The 17,782-nt window shown below is 35.1% G+C and overlaps 1 long non-coding RNA gene across 1 annotated transcript; it reads right to left on the reverse strand.

The window, feature by feature from the left end:
• Positions 1-1,272: 1,272 nt before the first annotated feature.
• On the reverse strand, positions 1,273-7,375 carry LOC132640890 (uncharacterized). Its single transcript, XR_009582473.1, has 2 exons — positions 3,152-7,375; positions 1,273-2,814 (listed from the first exon to the last, which is right to left on the reverse strand). It is a non-coding gene; the product is annotated as an uncharacterized LOC132640890 (long non-coding RNA).
• Between the last annotated feature and the right edge of the window lie 10,407 nt (positions 7,376-17,782).

Below are 17,782 nucleotides of genomic sequence, written 5' to 3' on the forward strand. Positions count from 1 at the left end.
AACACTAAAATTTATATATTTGAAAACTACATGAAAAGTACCATAAGTTGCAACTTTTCTCATATCAATTTGGTGAAAAAATACATCTTAAAATGTTGGTCAAACTTCATGCAGTTTGAATCTCGGGAAGTGAAAAGTTCCACATAAATTAGGATAGAGGGAGTAATTACTGGCAAACTATGCCCGTGCAATGCACGGGGCCCAACATGATTAGTTTGGTTATTGGTTTGTATTTTGTAGAAAAAATGTACTAAAAATATATTTTAGCTTTTACTTGTCCACTTTAGCATATTTAAGAGATATTCTTTTCCTATCATTAGCATTAATTACTCATTCTAAATCATTTTTCAAGTCCATTAAGATTATATACCAATTAATATGGATATCATGATAAAATATGACCTTCATTTATTATTTTTTAAGAGATGTGCAAAGTCCACTGGGGACAAGTAAAAGTCACATATACAAAAAATATTTTACATACTATCACTTTAGCTTTAATTAAAAAAATTGAGTTTACAAATTAAATATACCTTATAATGTTAATGTTAATGCAAGTAAGTTTCATCCGTTTTAAATCATTTTCTTTTGAACATATGAGTTAGACTTTTTCCTAGTTGTCATATCTGTCATACCCCATTTTAACCGGGTTAAAGTAGAAGTACGACATATTGGTGATTCCTGTTTTTGTTTATTTCAAGGAGTCGCCACCTAATTATTTATGGTGAATTAGGACACCTAAATTTATTAAAGTTATTTTAAAGTTAACTCTGTTTAAGGTCTGCGAAACTTAAGATTCTAGGTAAGGAAGGGTTCAATTAGTCTAAAGGGAAGGTATTAGGCATCCTTTAAGACCCATTAACAATGGTTAACCGACCGGACTTATGTTAATTAATTATGCTAAGTGTAAGTTGTAAAAATTATGGATTAACCTATAATGTAATTGATTTAAACTAAGAGGAGTGGGAATTAGTACTTACCAGTGAAAGGCAATGACTAACTTGATATTTAAAACCTATTGATACCCTTTTAAAAAATGTGCTGTGGGATTTTAACCAAACCTCCTCTCCATTGGATCTAATAATCATCCTAAGTCCTCATAAATAATAGCCAAAAAAATGCTTCTTCAATGTGACCCAGCTGAACTTCCAGCTTCTTTATTTTTTTAAAGTCCTTTCTCCTTTTGCTTTGAAACTCAACAGCATTTACCGGGACTCTTCTTCATCCCTTTTTTCCTACATCCCCATTAGCTTAAGCTCCCTGAATTACTAGTTATACATGAAATTAGTATGACTAAAATTGATTATTAGTCTTAATGTTCAACAAATATCACACATGCAAATAGAGCAAACAAGTAAACAAAAACGGAACAAATTAATGGGACATTCAGCCAAGGTACAAGGCTTCTGTATAACCAGGGCAGTTCAAACTTGGAAAGGAAAAACAAAAGACAGAGGCGTAATCAGCAACTTATGGCCAGCAGTTGGCTTAAACCATAAACATGTCAAATTTTCGCCTAAGAGACGCGACACTCGTCACAGAGAAAACAACAGCAATAAGCAACGTTGTCTCGTGAATGTGGCAGCAAAGTCATCGAGCAACTCGAGGATATTTGGGATTCGAAATTCCCAGTTCATGCAAAGAAAGAAGATAAAAAGGATTAGAAAGAAAACCCGATTAAAGTGATTATGAAGGATAAAGAAGAAAGTTAAAGAACTTCTGCCAAACAAATTCAAAACATTACATTTACTATAACGTAAACAAACTGAAGAAACAAACAAATTCCTATATCGAATACGATCAGCTAAAACAGATATGAAAATGCAAAACTTATGGGATATGATTGAATGAGAAAGGGGTAAAGAATAGACAAGGAAAATGTCTGCTAAATTAATTTCTGAGTCTTTTTATCTACGGAATCCAGGGGATATGAATGCCCAGAGTTTACATGACTGTGTTTAACCAGCTAGGTAGGAAGAATTTAGAAGTGAAATATACTATAGAATTTAAAAGGGATAAACTCCAACAGTGTCTTTTTTGACATAGTATGACAACAACCATGTTATCAAAGAAAACCATCATGCATTTCAAGAACTGTTCAAAGCAGGCACATATGCTCCTTCACACATTTCTGAGATTCTACAATGTACAAACCCACACATACCTAACACATATATCACTACAAGAAAATAGGTCTTCAACGAGAGGAAATACGGTCGCTAAAAGCCTTGATCTGGTCATTAATAGTTAATAACGACGGAAAAAAATCCAATCGTCGCTGGTCACTAAAAGCTCTGTCGTTAAAACTTAACGACCGGATGGATTTACAATCCGGTCGTTAATAGAGTGCTAGCGACCACAACAAATCCAGTCGTTAAATCTCCTTTAACAACCAAATATTCCCTTCGCTAATTGTCATTCAAGTCGTTAAAAGCCTTCAATCATTACAAAAAATCCAGTCATTAAAAAGTGTCTTTTGTATCTATTAACTTTCAATAGTATTTAAAATCTAAATAGTAATAATATTATTTCATATTCATTGGCATAAACATACCTACATATACAAAATAATTAATACTCATATAAACTTTCATAGTTTATTACAAAGAACTGTATGAAATTATCTGTCAACTCCTAACCAAAAAATGAAAATACTATTGTAGCAATATATACAAATTCGAACAATTTTAAACAACTCCTAATAAAATAGAGAATAGGCCTCTTGTGCTTCAGCTAGTTCAACTTGTTCTGTAACACTTTCACTTGGTGCAAAATTTCTTCTCGAGCAGGTTCTTCATACTTCAAATTCAAAATCTATTAAAAGAACAATGTTAAAGAGTTTATTCATAAGAATAACAATTCTGGAAATGAATTTTCCACACAAGCCCACAATCACTATGCTTTATAAGTAATGCTTAGACATGATGTGATTTCAGTTTACAATTATGAACACCAATTATAACAACTATGATTCAATTCAAAATTAGTTAGGGTCAATTTTATGAATCTTCTATATTCATTCCACCCTATTTGAACATGTTCATTCCCAATAATCATGTACTAGCGTATATACTAACACTATCAAGAACATATGATCTTTCCAGAAAATAATCTAGCTGTAGGAGGATGTTTTGAAAATTTGAAAAATTACCATTGGATAAGGAGGAGCCTGGAGTTCAAAATATAGTTGTTATTGCACCAGAAATAGCTTTTCTTGCAGACTGTTTCTTCACAAACAAAATCCTACACGCTTAGGACATCAAAAAGAACAAAAGTTGCAACTAGAAAATGACAGCTTTGTAACAAATATGAAATTAGTCAAATAATTATGATAGGAGTACTCAGCTTCAGCCAAAAAAAAATATATATTTGGATATGCAATCTAAAATACAAGAGAAAAAAGAACATCCACAGTAAAAAAATACCTTTTGGGTTCTCCATTGCGGACTCGGACAGGACCCATTAAGTCTTGTATCATTCAAAGAAAACATCAAAATGTTGAATTTAACGTGATTTAGAGTCAACAGAGAAAACGTAGGAAACTAAAAAAGAGAAATGAGAAGTGGTCAAGTAAATTAGCAGCAACAGTAGAGGTTGGTCCATTTGCCACTATATAGGATTTTATAATTTTACGACATTCTGTCCTCTCAAATAATAAATTGAGCAGGAAAATTCTAATACTACTATCAGTTTGTCAAGCAATAACTTCGTCATACTATTATTAAGCATAGTACCTCATATTTGTTTATACTCTTCAAAGATATGAAGTACTGTAAGAATGTTTAAACACTCAGTTTTTTACTTTCCAAGAATAGATTTTATAGTTTTACTTTGTTCTCAAACCTACAACATTTGATGGCACATTGTATGGCAAAACAACTAAAGTTCGTCATGAGCATAGTAGAGAGTATGTTAATGATATTGTAACTCTTTAATAGTAAATATCCAGTAACTTGCAATTCTCAAATCATAATAAACATGTAATCAAAATTATCCAATAGTAAACAGAAATTTAATTTTTAAGAAATTGAACTAACAAACATGGATTCTTACCATGATGTCATCCATAGAACTTATCAGACTTGCCTCATCAGAACCACATGTTTCACATGAACCATTTGAATTAGTAACCGAGAAGAACTATTGTAGATTTTCTGTATCGGAATTCTGTAACTTACCCCAGCTTTAGAAACTCTCGGCTCCATATCATGAATATAAATCTCATACAAATATTGTCCCAGTTCAACACCTTATGTTTCAAGCATCGCAAGAAAAACCACGTATGGATAACTAGTAACAAAAATGTTGTCTTAAATGTTTTCACCAAGCTAAATAGTGCAGGCAACATATATACACAAATTAGACAACTAAAATAACCATTAATCAGCATAGTTAATTAGGGAAGAAAAGGTAATTATACTCTTTTAAGATGGAGGAGAAAAATAAGGTTGCTGGTGATATAGCACTGAATGTGTCACATTTAATAACCAATTTTCAATTTGTTTGCTTGTTCAAATTAATTAAATGGCAGCATTTTCACAACATTTATCATATTAGACATATTTGGTTCCAAACAACTGAATATTTTCCTGAAATATCACATGGCAACTGGATATTCAAACAGGCGGGCTCTAGCATTAACATGAGCAAAAATGTTCTTTAGCATCAGCAAAAATAAGCTAGGTTAAAGTCTTAACAGATACAAGCTGCCAGTGCTTGAATGATTATAAAGATTAGCCAGACTCAGTGAACAAGTTGTTGATCGATAATGTGAATAAGGAGGTATTTAATGTGCAACAGTTTCAGAGTTCAATGTAGACACTCACACCTCAAAAACAGAGCACCTGAAGAAAAATAACTCCTTAAATTTGCTGAGAGGAGGGAGAGACACTGTTAATAAAGCTAAGAACTATCTGCTAACAACTTTTCTATCCATTTCCCTAAACTGCATCTTTCACTTCAAATATAGGCTAACCAAATGTTCTATAAACTCATACTTAATTTTAAAAAGAAAAGACAAAAGTTATAGACCACTGTTCTTTTGTTGTTGTATAAAGTAAAAACATAATAATCCATAGGCACATAGCAAAAGGCAAAAACTATGATGTTCGAGGAGCAGACAAGCCAAGAGATTAACCTTGGTAAATAGCAGGTCTATCAACCTGGTGAATAACACAAAAATAAATAATATTTTCCCCTCAAATTGACTTTCTTTGCTTATGATAAAACAACAGTAGCTTTAAATATAAAGCACTTAAAGCCCTCGTATTGTGGATCTTCAACCCTAAATGGTGAATCAGGTACAAATGCCAGTGAATGAGGAAATTAGAGATCGAATTAAACCAAGATGGAAAAAAGAAAATAAAAATCATATGTCATGTAAGGTTATACCAATACCAAAAACAAATGAACAAAGAGCAGTCATCAAAATTAGCAAAGGAAACTATCTAATTCTTCAATCTAAATACTTATCAAAATTTTCACCATAAAATCCAAAATACACCATCATCAGAAACCAGTATTTCCGCATGAGGACTAGTTAGCTCTAACTAGAATGAAACCTCAAATTAAGGATTTTAACAACTTAAATATATTGAAAAATCCGTACTAAACAGTTTAAAATATGTCTTTTCCCCACGTTCAGTGCATATAACATTAAGGAAAAAATCAACCTCTAAAGACAGCCAAATGCAAACAATTACTTTCATTCTGACATCTAACACTCAGATGCAACAAACTGCAACAGTACCTTCCTTACAAGCCTTGGAAATTTTTAGGAAGTTCTGTTTTCAAAGTAAATAACAGAGAAGGAAAAAATACAATCGCCAAAAGCGATTCTACGCATACCTTTTGAAGAACAACATGAATTATGATGAAGAAGAAGAAAGCCCCATTAGATAAAGAAATCGAAGAATTCTGAATGAAAATATAAAACCTAGAGCGTATGGGAGATTTGTGTTGCTAAATCCTTTTGTTTATATCTAGGGCTTTCTGTTGTTTTATTTGGGGGTTGGCGTTTTGGTTGTGTGGGAGGGGGGGGGGGGGGGGTTGCATAGGGAGTGGACAAAATTTGAGGGAAAATGTGGTGCTAGTTTTTTATCCTTTCTTTAAATCTAAGCTTTAACGATCGGATGTCATATATTTTAATGATCGGATATTTTTTTGTCGTTACTGTTAACTTAAAAATAGACTCTAGCGACCGGAAAAATAATTTCTCGCTAAAAGTACAATTATAACGACTGCTTTCATGTCCGGTCGTTGACAAGTGGTCGTTAAAAATTAATTTTCTTGTAGTGTATGCTAAGCTCAATTCGCTGTTATCACTAAATTAATCGAACATGTGAGTGAATTCGTGTAAATTAAGGAGCAGCCCTGTACTGCCCCTAGCCATTCTCTACTACCTAAATCCATATGAAACTAACCAAATCATAAACAGAGCGTGCTCTGGACAAATCGAACCAGTTTAATCCATGCAATCGTCGACAGCCAACAACTTAAACGGAAGACAGATTTAATTATCATTTCAAACTAAGGTTAACTAGACTAGACTCATACAAATTGGAATGAAAACTGGGAGAAGAACTTCACATTCAGAAACTCCACAAAACAGAGCTAGACATAATCTGGTTTATAAAGCCTTCATAAAATATATCTAAATATTAACAAATGGTAACAACTAAAACACGAACCTTAATGTCTACTTATCATTCGTCAACTTCAGCTACTACACGAAAAGAAATGCAAACAAGTTTCGAATCACAAGGGCAACAACAAGATATTAAACATGATTTCTTTTATACTAACACAATTTTAACAAAACGATGAGTCGAAATGGCATCAAATTTTACCTGTTGGTGGTGCAGTGAAATGGGGACGTCAAGGCCTCGAATCTACTCTCGTATTGACCGATTCAACACTCGAGTCAAAATTAAAGTACTCTATTCTAATTAAAGTTCTTTTGCCGAACAACGACGAAAGTTGATCGAATTATGAAAATTTAACTTTTCAATACAAATCTCATAACAGAAAGTATTTTCTGATTTGAAAATGTTTAAGACCATGTTTTTTTGAAAACAAAAGAAACTCCAGATTTTAGAAAATACCCATCTATTCCCCAAAAATCCCCTCGTTCTAAAACGATCTTTGGTTCCCTCCCCAAAACTGAATAATCTCCCCCAAACGATTCAAATCGCCTTGTATTTATAGGGTTTCATTTGTATTGAAGAAAGAGAGGAGCGTATGAGAGAGACGAAGGAGCGGGGAATAGGCGTGGGGGACAGGAGAACGTGAGGAGAAGGGAGCAGGCGTGGGGGATGACGATGGTGGAGAGGAACGTGGGAGAAGAGAGAGGTTGAGCGAGAGAGAGAAGGGGGAGGCGACAGGTAAGGGAGTGAAGAGAAAGGGAAGGGGAAAGGGATTAGGTTTTAGAAAATATAAGTGGGCCGGGTCCGGTAAGGTGTTGGGCTGAACCGGGTCGGGTAATTAGTATAGGAATTGGGCTGATAATTTGGGCTGGTTGGGTAGGTGGATAAAATGTGGGTTGTTTATTTGGCTGTTTAATATATGGGCTGATTTGGACTCAAATGTTGATCCAAAAATATTGATCCCTTCTTCCTTCAATTAATTTATTTGGGCTTTTAACTTAATAACCAGTACAAAATATACTATGTGAAATATGTAGAAAATAGGGATTTAACAAAGTGTTGTCTTGTAATTAATTTAACGAGTCCAAACCCGAAAATGAAATGATGGCGATCATTTAAAATTTGTGTTAAAGTAATGCTCGTAAATGTTGAAAAATAAAAGTAGCGAAAATAATAGTAGTGAAATAAAAAATAGAATAGTGAAAATAAAGTATTTAGCTCGTCAGTAAATTTAGACGCCTGAGTGAATAAAATTAAATAAAGGCGGGACAAAATTGGGTGTCAACAGTATCAATAGAAGTTGTTCATCGATGGAAAAAAGAAAATTAGCTTAAATATCCAGCAAAATTAATACTTTGATTCCAGGTTTTCCTAAATGGTATATAAAGTGTTGCGAAATGTAACCGAATAACAGAACAAAGAAGGAGCCATGGAAAAATGAAGTGAAGCAAAAAGGTCATCCAATAATATAAAGTGTAATGTGTACACTATACATGTCTTTATAGAAAGGTTACACATGGTATGAAAAGATTGAGGATGGAAAAGGTAATGAAGAACCGGAAAGTATTCTTAAGACAACAGATTGTACAATTTTGAATGCATGTGTTCGTCCTTTTTTTTGTGGCTTATAAAAAATAGAAATAGAAATATTAGGAGTATATTGTAGTATTACATATGTTTCCTTTGGCAATGTACCATTTTTGTTTTTTCTCTTAGGCCTCATTTATTTTCACTTAATGAGCGTCTGAATCTGAATCATTCAGAGTTCAGCTCATTAAGTGCATTTATTTTTGTAAAGATTTTATCACTTATTGGATCTGAAGATATCTGATTCGCTCAGATTGAAAAGAAGTTTTAAAATTATTCAGACCTCAAACACACGCTTTCTTCATCAAACCACAGATGCCTTACATTTCTTCACAATTCCCCCGTTGCTCTTTGTCAATTGCAGGATAAACACAATAATATTGGCTCTTGTTGGAATCGAAAATTTCCATCTCTTTTATATGTCATTGAATGTGAAAAATACCATGAAAACACCAAATACTTTGTGTCTGGCATAAAAATCATGAAAATTTCAGATCCTGAACCTTCAACGTTTTTGTATCTCTTATGTTTTACTATTTATTATCTTATTTCATGGCAAATTTACATGGAATATCCTTTTCCGTTGAAATTCTGATGGGTCTAGCTGAAACCCATCACATAAGAGGGGAGATGGGGAAGAAAGGGGGGGGGGGGGGGGGGGGGGTTGGATAGTTTCCAAGAATGCACTTAGTTGGTGAAGCTGTTTAATCAAATCTTTCTTAAATATACGTAGTAATTTCATTTTTTTGTCTAATATAAATGTTCATTTATATATTAATTATTTCATATTAGATAAGTTTGATCTAATTTTTATAATAATTTTCTAAAATATTTTATTGATATGATATTTAATTACTATTTTATTTAAATTTTATATGTAATAATTTTAAAATAAAGATAAATAATACATGTTCAGATGTTAAAAAAATAAACAGTCTTAATCATTCAGTGTTCAAATCTAGAGACAACATCTTAATAATTCAGATGTATATTTAGATTCAGATGTCTTAATCTTAATGAAATAAAATGCAGCCTTAGAGCTATTCCTGATGCAAGGGACAAAGACTGAAAGAGAGAGAGAGAGAGATTGATTTCTTAACCAAAATTAAATCACATCTAACTAATTATACCCTTTCTAAACTTTAGCTAATGTCAAAACTAATTGTATACACGACTGTATATTCAGTATATTAGTGTATATCACGTTTCAGAGTTAGTTAGGATCAGATTCTGTTATTTTGAGTAGGTGGTTAGTTAGTTTTAAGTGTGATGATTAGTTAAATGTAAGCTGTAGAACAGCTGGCAAGTGAGGTCTACAAATAGTTCATTTTCTACATTGAGTTGTAATCGAATCAATACAATCAAATACAATTTCTTCATTTTGCTTTGTTTCCTCTCGGTCATGCAAACCTCCATGATTGAACATGAAGCTTTGATCATGGATTTCAATTGATAAATTTACATGGTATCAGAGAAGTGATCCTACGATCAATACTGCAAGCAACAAAAATCCATTAGAGGAGAGTTTAAAGATCAAAAGAAGAAAAAATGAAAGAAGAAACACCAACTGCTACAACAGTGACAGTTGATCACTATCATCCATTGTTTTTACAAGCCTCAGATGTTCCAGGTTTAGTGTTGATCCCTACAAAGCTTACAGGACCAGAAAACTACATTTTGTGGAGTAGATCCATGAAGTTAGCATAAGAGGAAAAGGAAAACTAGGTTTCATAAATGGAACATGTGTGAAAAGTATATATAAAAGTGAATTAGAACAATTATTGGAGAAGTGATGCGATCGTACTATCATGGTTAGGAAGTACTGTTTCTAGTGAATTGATCCCTCGCATTGTATATGCTACAAGTGCTAAGAGAGTTTGGGATGAGTTTAAGGAGAGATTTGACAGATCTAACTTGACTAGAATCTATCATATTTGGTCCGAGATAGTGAATTTGAAGCAAGGAAATGATTCAGTAACAAGTTATTTTTCAAAGATGAAGGTCCTTTGGGATGAATTGGATGTAATAGTACTTTTACCATCTTGTTGTGATGAATCAAAGCATTACACAGATCACCTCAAAGCACAGAGGTTGATATAATTTATTATGGGACTGAATGAGAGTTTTAGCAACATAAGGAGTAACCTGTTAGCAAAAGGATCAGAAGTGACAATAAATGAAGCCTATGCTACTACCACTCAGGAAGAGAGTTGTTACATCCGGCATTTTTGTATATTCGGAAAAATTCGAAATAAATTTGGCTTGTAAGAAATGAGGCCATATTTTGGTTCTAGCCAACATGTGTGTGTTACTCATGAAAAATATTGGTGCGGGAATTCGAAGGAAGGCCAAGGGCAAAATTGGAATCTCGGAAATTAGTTTCGGAAATTACAAAAGGAGACTTCTCGTGAATTGGGCTCAAAAAAAAATTGGATGAAATTTGGCCCAATATTAAGGGGTGGCCGGCCATGTAAAGGCCCAACCCATGAATTTTAATTAAATTGTCATGTGATAAATAAGATGAAAAGGGGGCAATTATTCATTAAGCTCCTAGAACTTTCAACACAAATTAGAAGAGAGAAAACAACAAACAAGAGCAAAAACATAGAGCCTATTCGGCTTGGCCATGGAAAAATATTGCCCTTGGAAAGTTTGATCCAAAAATTATTTTCTTGTGGTATTTCCACTAATTCAAGGGTGCTCTACAACTTGGTATAATTGTTTTGGAAGGAAGAGCACTTATTTCTTCAAAGTGACAACTTTGTCAAGTGAAGAAGCTTGAAGAAAAAGGTAAGCATTTCATGTTTTCTTTCATGTTATGGAGGATTTATAAATATTATAGTAAGTAGAATTGAATGAAAGTCATGGGATTGTGATGTGGTGTGTGTGAGCCGTGTGTATGTGTGTGTATATATGTGGCCGTGTGGTGCTTCATGTGTAGGAGAATTGGTTGAACTTATTTAGTATGCTAATTATATTGTTATGGCATTGTGAGGTGAATAAAAGATTAATGGTTTTTTTGGAATGGAAGAAATGTGGTGAGGTTGTTGTAGAAAAATATGTAGTGTCATTGTAGTTTATGTAATTATGGAAATGAAATTGTAAGATGTAAATTATGATGGTTGTTAATGGAATTGAAAGGTAAGAATATGTTATGGAAGTTTTTGTCAAAAGTTGGAAGTTTTGGATAAATTATGGTTTTGGTGGAAAGTGTGTATATTTTGTATATCTTGTGTATATATTGTAGAAATGATATAAAATGTTTCCGAACTGTATTGTAATGATCTTGATTAGTAATGAACGCGAGAATGTTGTCGTTGGATTGAAGATGTGAAGTTGGAAATGAGAGTTATTACACTATGTTGGAAAGAGGACTAGTTATGCCTTATTGTGTTTTGTAGTTGTTGTTGGTATTGTTGTTGGGTTGGTTGTTGTTATTCTGAGCCGAGTTGTATTCTCGGGGTGTCGCAATTATAGGGGAAGTGCTGCCGAAATTTCGATAGGCAAGCATTGGTTAAGATTGAAATTTTTAAATCTCACAAATAGTAATTGGTAAATGTGACCATTTGCAGTTTTTGGGCGAAACGGGAATTGAGATTGGACGAGCATAAAGCACGACTAAGGTATGTAAAGTTTTTCCCTTCGTTCTTAGGCATGTTCTAAACGTAATAGGCTCGGTCGCGAGCCTTGGATATGACTCAGTCTCTCGAAATCCGAAATTGAAATTGGCCTCATTTCATTCAGTAAGATTGAATTAGTTTCCTTACAAATTGTCGTCAAAATGACTTATGTGTATGAAACCTTCCCAATTGAAGTCGAATGGTTCCAAAACTCTCAGGAATGACTCTATAAGGTCTATGATTCATAACTTGAATTCACCACCTCGATTGACCCGAGGTGGGCCCGCAGATTCCGAGACCTCCTACTATTGCCTTATTTGTCTTATATCTATACAGTGCTTAAAAGAAACTTTGGATTATTGTTCTGTTTATCAAATAATAAATGTGAATAATCTGTATTATTCTTTGATACGTTCTATGATTCTAGAAACATGATTTGATATAATGAATCGTGCCATCCCCAAAAAGGGCATACATGTACGTTATGACTGACGTTTGACTTCCTTGAAATGATTTGTCACTTAAATTGTTCTAATTGTTAAAAGTGACCATTTTGACTATGCCGGTAAACCCCACGGTATATTTGCCATGTGCGAACAAATCTCAGAAATTCTGCTTGGCATAATCCCTCGTAACCTACGAAAGGTACGTCCTATGACATATTGTTCGGTTTGTTTATCGAGTCTGGATTTATATGCATATGTTTCTGCACTACTCTGTTCGTGCAAGTTATGGTATGTCTTTTCACTGAGCCCGGGCCAGGACATGATCTCGTGCGCATTTCTCTGCATTACTCACCGAGTCCCTCGTACTTGCGGGCCGGGACACATTATTTATATATGTTTAGGATATGATGATATGGGGATGGCGGCCAGGATGGCACATGATGATTATTCACCGAGACCCGCAGTAGAGGGACGGGACACGTTATGTATACACAGTACATGATTCTGACATGCATGATTTCACCACCGAGTCCCTTAACAAAGGGCCGGGACACGCTATTTGCATATATGGTATATGATTTTGTTATACATGATTTCATCGACCGAGTCCCTTATCAGAGGGCCGGGACACGTTATATGTGTTTATATGATGTTATGTGATTTGGCATGCATCATCTATGCTTTGACATTGCTTTTCTGAGGTCTCGGATAAGGTATTCACCTTTGTACTTCGGACTCTGCCTATAACTCCGTCTGTTTTATTTCTGGATCTTCGACTCTGAGTTTGATTCTGCTATCTATATCTTTGTACCTCCGGCGCTGACTGTGGTTCTGACAGTTATAATTCTGTACTCCTGTTCTTGACTATGATTTTATTGTTACATCTCCGCTTTGCATACTCGGTACATTTTCCGTACTGACCCCCTGTTCTTCGGGGGCTGCGATACATGCCCGCAGGTACAGACGCTCCTTTTGATACGCCACCAGCTTAGGACATCTGTTCCGCTACTTGGGAGTGCTCCTGTTGATCCGGAGCTTATATTTTGGTATATATCTTCTGTTTTTTTCATCTTCTGTACATATGGTCATTTGGGGTACGGCGGGGCCCTGTCCCATCATATGATTCTGTTATGTCTGTTAGAGGCCTGTAGACATGTCTGTGGGTTATGGTCTTTCTGTATGGTTATGTGTATATGTTGTTTGGGCGATCCCATACGCCGAGGCGGCCGGTCCGCATACGTTTATACGTTGCTTTGTTAGCCGTGTGTGGCCTTTGTTGGTGTTTGCTGTGTACAGGGCTATTTTGGATAGTCTGTAAAACAAAGGAAACTCTGCCGATATTTTTTTCTAAAAATTATCTAAATTTGGAATATAGCCTTGTCGGCTTCTGCTATATATTTGAATGCGTTTGATAGATGGGTTTGGGTGCCCAGATCGGGCACTAGTCACGGCCTACAGGGTTGGGTCGTGACAAGAGTCAAAGATCTTCGGGAGTAATAGGTGAACATAGAGATGTCTTGACCATGCTAGCAGGTAGAAACTAAGGAAATAGATACATAAAGCCAACATAAGTAGTAGCAGGTCCATCAGGAGAACCTTATGGTGAATGTGGCTATAAAGGGCACAGAACTATAGATTGTTACAGACTTGTAGGATATCCAACAAATTTCAAGAGTAAGAAGAAGAATGGACAATCTGGTGGAGAGTTCAAGCCACATGCAAACTCCACTACAACTAATAGATTAGAATAGTCTAGTGGATCCAAATCACAAACTGGTGGGCTGTTCACTCTTCAGCAGTATCAGGAAGTTCTGAACAAGCTGGATGATTCATCACCAACCAAATGTGTGCCAAACATGGCAGGTATAACCTCTCTACTATCCAATGCTTTTGTAAATGAGTGGATAGTGGATTCAGGAGCTTCACATCATATAACACCTTGCAAAGAGTTGCTCACTGCTTTTAAGGATTAAAGGATCAACAAAGTAGTAAAGTTCAAACTCCATCTGGTGACAAATCTGAAATAACAAGTGCAGGAAATACTAAGATATTAGGTGATCATAGGATACAGAATGTGTTACATGTACCAGACTTCAAATTTAGTTTGTTGTCAGTATCTAAGCTCACCAAGGAACTGTGTTGTGCAACAATTTTCTTGCCTGATTTTTGTGTATTTCAGGGGCTCTTCAATGGCAAGGTAATGGGGGATTAATAGAGAGAGAGATGGATTATACATTTTGCAAGAATCTGGACAGATAACAGCTCATGCAGTTAGAAATGAAACAATAAATAACAATAAAGAAGGACAGCCTTGGCACATGAAGTTGGTCCATCCTTCAGTAGGAGCAATGAAGTACATTTCATCACTCAAGATAACTGTGAAGTATGTCCTTTAGCAAAACATCATAGATTGAAATTTCATGTTAGTACTCATAAGACAGTAGCATGTTTTGAACTTGTACATATTGATTTGTGGGGACCTTATAAGAAGGCTACATATGATGATAAGCAATATTTTGTCACATTAGTAGATGATTTCAGCAGATACACTTGGGTTTGCCTTATACAATCCAAGAAAGAAGTGTTTACTATCCTTTCTGAATTCATGTGTCTGATTAAGAACCAATTTAACTATACTGTAAAGATAATCAGGTCTGATAATGACACAGAGTTTTTTTAACTCTAAATGTGTGAATTTGCTTGCTGATAATGGTATTATACATCAAAGTAATTGTCCTTATACTCCTCAACAAAATGGCACCGTAGAGAGAAAGCATAGGCATATCATAGAGGTTGCTAGAGCCTTGAGATTTCAAAGTGGAATTCCTATTGTTTTTTGGGGAGATTGTGTGAGAACTGCAATTTATTTGATTAACAGGCTTCCCTCAATGGTTTTAGAAGGAAATAGTCCATATGAAAAGTTTTTTGACAAGCACCTAGTATTGATCACTTGAGAGTTTTTAGTTTTTAGTTTTTTATGCTATGCTAGTCAACTGCTTAGAGGGGATAAGTTTGCTGAAAGGGCAAGACAAGCAGTCCTGGTTGGTTATTTAGAGACACAGAAAGGCTATAGACTATTTGATATTGTTTACAAGGTGATCTTTATCAGCAGGGATGTCACTTTTAGGGAAAATATTTTCCCTTATCTGGATGCTCACTCTTCCTCTCAAGAGAACATGTTTTCCTCAGTTATTTCTGAAGCAAGGGGGACAGATGATACTGATGCTGCCTCTTTAATTCCTGTTCATGAGAGTTCAAGACCAATACAACACATTTTTCAACCTGGACATGATGAAAACCCTGAGAGTGTGGAACAGGTTGAATCCCAAAATGATGATCTTAGGAGTTATGCCCCTCTCATGAGTTCTGAACATGATGAGAATGGGCATGCTCAACAATTGGAGGATGAAATAGGATTGCATGATGCTGCAGATACAAACTTGCATGAAGAATGACCTGCACAAGTGAATGATCATGTTCCTTTGATGCAACAACATGAAGAAGTGGCTACATCAATGCCTATCATACAGAAGGACCAAAGAAGACCTTCTAGAAATGCCAAACCACCAATTTGGCATAATGACTATGTCATGACACACAAAACTGTTGGAAACTGTACCTATACCATAACTAGTCACATATCCTACACTCATCTCACACCATCCTATCAGACATACCTAAGTAATCGTTCTACTGTGAAAGAACCTAGAAGCTTTCATGAAGCATCTAAAGGAAAACTGTGGGTTGAAGTAATGAAGAAAGAGGTATATGCACTTGAAGAGAATCAGACTTGGGAATTAGTGGACTTGCCACCAGGAAAGCAGCCCGTTGGTTCAAAATGGGTGTATAAAGTAAAGCTAAAAGCAAATGGAGATATAGACAAGTACAAATCTAGGTTGGTTGCAAAAGGCTACACTCAGAAGGAAGGACTTGACTACCATGAAACTTTCTCACCAGTTGCAAAAATGGTTACTGTGAGAACTGTCATCAGTATAGCAGCATCACATGATTGGGAATTATTTCAGATGGATGTCAATAATTCATTTCTTTAAGGATATCTATATGAGGAGGTGTATATGTCTCTTCCACAAGGTTTTCATAGAAAAGGGGAGACTAGAGTTTGTAAATCACTGAAGTCATTGTATGGATTGAAACAGGCCTTAAGACAATGGAATATAAAGCTAACTACTGCCTTATGAATGTAGGATATACTGAAAGTTCATATGATAATTCTCCGTTTACAAAAAGAAGGGACAAGGAACTGGTGATCATCTTGATTTATGTTGATGACTTGCTTATAACAGGAAATAGTTCACAGCTTGTTCATGACACAAAGAAGTATTTGCATAGTCAGTTCAAAGTGAAGGATTTGGGAATATTGAAGTACTTCTAGGAATAGAAGTGATGAGGTCCAAGAATGGGATACTTCTCAGTCAAAGGAAGTACACACTTGAGCTGATCTCAGATGTTGGTCTTAGTGGTGCTAAATCTGTTAGCACACCACTAGAAGAAAATGTCAAACTCACTTTTGTGGATTATGATGCAACTGTTGCTAAGGATAGTGACAATAAAACTGACAAGACAAGTGATCCAGTACTAGAAGATATTGAATGCTATCAAAAACTGGTAGGTAAACTTATTTACTTGACCATTACCAGGATAGATATATGTTTTGCCGTACAACTGCTAAGTCAATTCATGAAATTACCCAATAAGTCACATTGGGATGCAACTCTAAGAGTTGTGAGATATGTAAAAAGAGCATCGGGATTGGGAATACTATTGAAGAGAAATCTAATCAAAGACCTGACAGTCTTTTATGATTCAGATTGGGCCTTTTGTCCGAATACAAGAAGATCAGTGACTAGTTTTGTGATACAGCTTGGAGGGTCATTGATTTCATGGAAACCTAAGAAGCAACAAACAGTGAGTCGAAGCTCAGCAGAAGCAGAATATCGAAGCATGGCCTCAGCAGTGTCAGAGATTATGTGGTTAACAGGAGTGCTTAAAGAACTTCAAGTTAAGATTGAGCTTCCTATAAGAGTCTATTGTCATAGCAAGGTTACTATACAAATAGTAGGGAATCCAATCTTTCATGAACGAACAAAACATATTGAGATAGATTGTCATTTTGTGAGGGGAAAGTTAAAAAATGGGACAATATTGCTAACTTCTGTCAATACCAAGCTACAACTTGCTGATTTGCTAACCAAGGGCTTGGGAGCATCATAACATCACACACTTTTATCCAATCTGGGAGTGATCGATATGTTTCACCCACCAGCTTGAAGGGGAGTGTCAAAACTAGTTATATACGCGACTGTATATTCAGTATATTAGTGTCTATCGAGTGTCAGAGTTAGTTAGGATCAGATTCTGTTATCATGAGTAGGTGGTTAGTTAGTTTTAAGTGTGATGATTATTTAAATTCCAGCTGTTCTACAGTTGGTAAGGAGGTCTACAAATATCTCAGTTTCTATGTTGA

Source organism: Lycium barbarum, chromosome 5 (genome assembly GCF_019175385.1).
Source record: "Lycium barbarum isolate Lr01 chromosome 5, ASM1917538v2, whole genome shotgun sequence".
Lineage (NCBI taxonomy): Eukaryota > Viridiplantae > Streptophyta > Magnoliopsida > Solanales > Solanaceae > Lycium > Lycium barbarum.